The sequence below is a fragment of the Mastomys coucha genome, unplaced genomic scaffold (genome assembly GCF_008632895.1).
Source record: "Mastomys coucha isolate ucsf_1 unplaced genomic scaffold, UCSF_Mcou_1 pScaffold18, whole genome shotgun sequence".
NCBI lineage: Eukaryota > Metazoa > Chordata > Mammalia > Rodentia > Muridae > Mastomys > Mastomys coucha.
The window spans coordinates 79898754-79905441 of NW_022196900.1; the positions used below are offsets into that span (position 1 = coordinate 79898754).

Here is a 6688-nt window from a genome sequence, read left to right on the forward strand (position 1 = left end):
AAAAAAAAAAAGAGTTAAACACATTCTTATTATGAAGTTAACCATACAAATACAAGCAAACTCACTGAGAACAATATCACAAAATGAAAACAAAGGCCCTCACAGACACCTGTATATGAATGTTAAAGTACCAACATTATACAAAATAATAACTCAAATGTTTATTAATTGGTGAACTTTTAATCAACATGTAGTGTGTCCATACACAGAACCACTGTTCTGCAATAAAAAGAAAGTTAGGGATACATTCAAGTGCTGTATGTCTACATGTAAGAGAAATCAAACACAAAAGGCTACATACAATAGGAAAACAATAGAAATAAAAGCAAAAGAGATGGGGTGCATTACCAGAGCTGGCTCAAGAAAGCTGTGGGGTCCTGGGAGTGTTCTACATAACATAATAGCGGTTCTTCTCTTGTCTGTCCAAATACAGTAAACTGCTCATCAGAAAGCGTGAGCTGTGTGGCACACATTATTAGTTGACAAATCTAATAAAATATGCTTAAAGGCTAATAAGGAGTTTATACAATCTAAATTAAATGAACTACCACTGCATCTTTCAACAAGGTATTTTAGAAGTGCAGTAAACACTCTGTAACCCTTGCTCCCAACAGCTGAGAGCACATCACTGTCCTCTGCAACACGGGCCACCTCTTCCACCCAAGAGGGTAAGTCAGCACTCATCCCTTCCAAACTGTGGCTACGACACTGAGTTTCAGGAATATTTAAAATGCAAATTAGTCAGGTATAATGCACACACCTGCAATCTCAGGGTACACAGCACTAAGGCAGGAGAACCAGCCTTAGGAGTTTACCGTTAGCCTGGACTACAAATGAGAACCCACTTACTTAAAGGGGGAGGAGAGGGCTGCTTTACACATCTGTCGCCCTATTATTTCCCTAGTAAAATGGAAAGACTTTAATCTATTGCCCAAAATGATATTAAATGTGCTTTGATGGAGAAACAAATGCAATAGGAGCTTTTAAATTCAGCACCATCCATAAGTGTATGTTCCCATGTGTTTCTCTACTTGGTGTGGTGCTTCATGCCTGTAAAAAAGAATGCAGGAGAGGGATGGGTCTGTGGGAGAGCTGGAGAGATGACTCAGTGGTTATGAGGGTTCTTGCAAGTTTAGTTTCCAATATCCCTATCAGGTAGTTCAAAGACACATAGAACTCTAGGTCTGAGAGAATCAGATAGCTTCCATGGGTACTGTACCCATATGTCATACACACATACACATGAGTAAATAATAAAATAATTTTTTAAAAATTTAATGTTCATTGGTGTTCTGCTTCCATGTATGTCTGTGTGAAGGTGTGAGATCTCCTGGAACTGGAATTATAGACAGTTGTGAACTGCCATGTGGGTGCTGGAAACTGAACCTGGGTCCTTTGGAAGAACAGCCAGTGATGTTTTATTGGGCTGGGGAGATGGCTCAGTGGTTAAGAATACTTGCAGAGGACTCGGGTTCAATTTCAAGCACCCATACGATGACTCATAACCATCTGTAATTCCAATTTCAGGGGGAATCAACACCTTCTTCTAACCTGATGGCACCAGATACACAGATACATGATACACAGACATGCATGCAGTAAAAACCCTTCATACAAACAAGAAAAAAATACATATTTTCTTAAAATTTGTTTGTTTTTAATTATATGTGCATTGGCATTTTGCCTGCATGTATGTCCGTGTGAAGGTGTCAGATCTTGGAGTTACAAACAATTATGAGCCACCATGTAGGTACTGGGAATTGAACCCTGGTCCTCTGGAACTACAGTCAGTACTCCTAACTACTAAGTCAATTTCTCCAGCTCTATATAACCTTTTTTTAAAGCTGCCCAGATTTGTTGATATGGAGAAGGAAAGAAGACAAAAAGAAAAAGAAAAAAAAAGAAAAAAAAAAAAGCAAGCAAGGGTCTTGTCGTGAAAAGCTGAAGGCAGAGCTGCCACTTCCTGAGAAGCAGAAGCTACGGCTTTCAGAGGCAGCTGTGGCTGGTCATTCACTGTACGGGAGGCAGGTGTATGAAACATGCCCCTTTCAATATTAGGTTTGAAATGCTTACTAGAGCTCTTACTCCTGCTTCTCTACCTTACCTCTTACTCCCTTGCTCCCCCTCTCTCCCCATTCCCTTCCCTCCTCTCTCCACATGGTCATGGCCGGCCCCCACTTCTCTACTCTCTCCTCTCTGCCTTTCTCTGCCTCTACTACCCTCTTAACTCCCCTCCCCATGCCCTAAATAAACTCTATTCTATACTTAAAAAAAAAGAAAGAAAAAGAAATGCCTACTAGATATTAAAGAGGAACACTGAACAGACAACTGGACATACTAATCTAGAGTTCAGAAATGCCCATGCTTGGTTTTGAAAGCCAGGAGACTGTATGATATCATTTAAAGAGTAAACACAGGGAGGGAAAAGATCAAATACAGAAAAGGAAAAAATCAAGTTCAAGGTCTAAGCCTTAGAAACCCTCCAGCATGAGATATGGAAGAAGAAAACCAGCAAACATGGAGGGAGGGGAAGGGGGTAAAAAGAAAGAAGGAAGGAAGGAAGGAAGAAAGGAAAGAAAGAAAGAAAGAAAGAAAGAAAGAAAGAAAGAAAGAAAGAAAGAAAGGAAGGAAGGAAGAAAGAAAGAAATTGAAGAAAAGAAAAAAAAAAGAGGAGCCAGAAGTGGAGGAGAACCAAGAGGGCAAGCTGTCGCAGGAGCAGGTGAGGGAGGTGTTGTAGAAAGTAACACTTAGCTTGTCATCAGTGTTTATGTGAGGTGAGGACTGAGCATTGACTCAGGTCAGTGGAGGTCACTAAGTTCTTTACCAAGGGCAGTGGTGCTGTGGTGAAGGAACACCTGATCAGAAGAAATCAAGAACAAAGGGAAAGAGAAGAATCAATGATAAGCGAATCACCCTTACCAGGAATCCTACAGTAAGAGGGACAAGGTACCTAAAACCAGTTCTGCTTAGCATATGAAATGTAACATAACAGTGTTTGTTAAAGGGATAAACACTGGAGAATAAGTATCAATGGCACAGTTCAGTGAAATGTTTTTTATATAGAACAGAACAGTTCAGTCATTCAACTAAAAAAATGGGGATTCCCTTGTGAAATAGTACTTCATTCATTCAATAAAAGAAAACACAGCCTTATGAAAGATGCCCAGGGTACAAAAATAACTGTGATACTCCCACAGTGGAGAAGCAAGCAGAGAAGCTCCGGTGCTATAATGTTCAACGATGGAATTGCTTGGAAGAAAAACTAACAGTTTTAATGCAACTACTATAAAGCAACTTCAGGACCAGGTATGGTGGCACACGCACACACCTTTAATTCCAGCATAGGCAGGCAGATCTCTGTGAGTCCAAGAGTAACTTGCTCAACATAGTGAGTGTCAGGCCAGCCAGGGATACAATGAGACTATATCTCAAAATACCTTCATGTAAGGTGGTGGTGGCGCATGCCTTTACTCCCAGCACCTGGGAGGCAGAGGCAGGTGGATTTCTGAGTTTGAGGCCAGCCTGGTCTACAGAGTGAGTTCCAGTATAGCCAGGGCTATACAGAGAAACCCTGTCTCGAAAAACCAAAAAACAAAACCAAAAAAACAAAAACAGAAAACAAAAACAAAAAACCCTCATGCGTTATTCATTTAATCTGTATAAATATGCCTGAAATGATATGATTATCCTTAGACACATCACTTCTCTATATACCCCAGGTAGAAATCCTTATCTGTAGCCTTTTCAAGTGTGTGTGTGCATATGTGTGTATATTTGTGTGTGTGTATTTGTATTTGTGTGTGTGTGTATTTGTGTGTGTACTTGTGTGTATTTTTATTTGTGTGTGTGTATTTGTGTGTGTACTTGTGTGTATGTGTGTATTTGTGATTTGTGTGTATTTGTGTGTGTGTGCGTATGTGTGTGTATTTATGTGTATGTATGTGTATTTGTGTATGTGCAGCATATATGTGTATATTTGTGTGTATATTTGTGTATTTGTATTTGTGTATATGTGTGTGTATTTGTGTGTATATTTGTGTGTGTGTGTGTGTGTGTGTGTGTGTGTGTGTGTGTGTATTTGTGAAGGCAAAAAGAATGAGAAGGGAGCTGTCTTGGTGAAAATAAAATCGATGTTTCACTTGATGAATCAGAGATCTGTGTTCTGTCACTTACAGGAAGTGGTTAGAGGCTGGCAGAGGGAGAGGCTAGTTTTCTTTTTAGAGATCACTTATACACAGAACAGTCTACTTAAAGTGACACACTTACACGCAGAATATTCCTTGCTAGCAGCAAATGTACACAACCCTAAACCACCAAAGCTACCTTGTAGAAGATCGGAACTCCATTAACATTGCTGACCTGCCTCTTTGCAGTGACTTCACTCACAGGAATTTAAGATGGTCTTCTACAACCATTACAACAAGAAATCTCAACACTACTCCATACCCCAGAATCTCTTTTGTGTATGCAAACAGGGTCAAAGGAAGCCAGTAAGAAGCTCTGCTCTGTGTTTTACATGGTCTCAGGGCATCCAACAGCAGCAGACAAAGACTTAAGCTTTAAGACCTAAACTAAAAGATCAAATTCACACCCGTACATCTATACCCAAATATACCTGCAATCATAAATTTAATAGAAGGGAAAGCATATTACAGATAGGACCAGAAGCCTTAAGTTGCTGGAACTGTCAGGATCCAGACATCAAAGCTTGGCCCTGAAACTCTCTTGATCTACCTTCTCCCGTGAGTACTTGGCATCTGTCAAAAGCCAGAGGATGTGATCTCCATAGAAGTGAATTATGAGACATCCAAGACTGCCTCTGTGATACTGAGACAGTGATAAACATGCAAAGCCCTAGAATGTCTATGAATATTCCAAATACTCAAGTGTTCACTGAATATAATAAGTAAAATTTCCCTTGTTTCTTTTCAGCAAACCTGAGGCATTAGCATTATCATAGTCAAATGGGCATATGTTCACATCTAGAAGGCCATCTATAAAACATCTAGTGCCTAGGAGCAATTTATTCAACTTAAGGAAGCCTCCATTTCCTTATTTGTAAATGATGATAACAGAACATGTCTTACTAAAGTTATATAAAGAGGTAAATGATTTAATGAACTTAAATAAATGCTTAACATATGCCCAATAACTACTGGCTATTTTGCCATAATTCAGGCTGTGTAACACCTTGGCAAACTGGTAACTGATCTCATCACCTTGATAACCTAACCTAACCTAACCTATCTAATCCCTGTCTCTCACCCACCAATCCTGCCCTTATTCACCACGAGATTAATCTCTTTGGTACATTAAAAAAAAAAATGACTAGTACATTTTAAAGGTTCCATGTATCCTTATTTGTAATTTTTAAAGGATTTATTTATTTTGATTTTATGTGGTTTATTTTTTTAAAGATCTATTTATTATTCTATCTAAGTACACTGTAGCTGTCTTCAGCCACACCAGAAGAGGGTGTCAGATCTTGTGAGCCACCATGTGGTTGCTGGGATTTGAACTCCAGACCTTCTCCTCTCCAGACCTTCGGAAGAGCAGTCAGTCCTCTTAATCACTGAGCCATCTCTCCAGCCCCTGATTTTATGTGTTTTGAGTGTTTGTTTTTTGTATGCAGTGCATGTGGAAGCCAGAAAGGGGCATTTGATCTCCTGGAATGGAATTTCAAGAGGGTCATCAATTGCTATATGTGTGCTGACTCAAGTCCTCTTTGCATGAGCAGTCAGTGCTCTTAACTACTGCACATGAAACTGATCTCTTTTTTATTTTTTTTAAAAGATTTATTTATTTAATGTATATGAGGGCTCTGTCTGCATGAATGCCTGTAGGCAAAATGAGGGCATCCCATTATACATGGTAGTAAAACACTATGTGATTGCTGAAAATTGAACTTAGGACTTCTGGAAGATTTCCATTAGCCATCTTAAGGCCAATACTTCTACACAATTTTTCCTGATCCCTCCTTTCTTTCTTATTTTACTCTACTTTATCTGTCTTTCATGATGATTAGTACTTTATAATACAGCTGAATACATTTTTTTAAAGATTTATTTTTATTTATTTTATGTGTATGTGTACACTGTAGCTATACAGATGGCCGTGAGCTATCATGTGTATGGCTGCTGGGAACTGAACTCAGGACCTCTACTGCCCCTCTTGCTCTGGCCCCACTCGCTCTGGCCTGCTCACTCTGGCATAATTCACTGTAGCTGTCTTCAGACACACCAGTAGAGGGCGTCAGATCTCATTATGGGTGGTTGTGAACCACATGTGGTTGCTGGGATCCGAACTCAGGACCTTTGGAAGAGCAGTCAGTGTTCTTACTCGCTGAGCCATCTCGCCAGCCCCTGAATACATGTTTTAATCCCTCACTAGATAAAAGTTTTTTAAATGTGTATGAATGTTTTCCTGAATGCATATATGTGTGCCACATGTTCAGGGCCCAAGGAAGCCAGAAGAGGGTATCAGATAGATCCCTTGGAACTACAGTAATGGATGGTTGTGAGTTATCATGTAGGTGCTGGGCCCTCTGTAGGAACAGCAAGTACTCCTAACCACTGAGCCATCTTCCCATCCCCTTGATTTTGTTGAAGCTTGATGAATGCCTGCGTGTTTTTCATAAAATCTCAATATAAGTTGGGCACTGGTGGCACACGCCTTTAATCCCAGCACT

The 6688-nt window shown here is 39.8% G+C and overlaps 1 protein-coding gene across 17 annotated transcripts in view; it reads right to left on the reverse strand.

Annotated features, from left to right (window-relative positions):
- The window catches only part of LOC116096585 (microtubule-actin cross-linking factor 1), a 353064-nt gene that overhangs the window by 239238 nt on the left and 107138 nt on the right, over positions 1 to 6688 (reverse strand). The window lies entirely within an intron of this gene.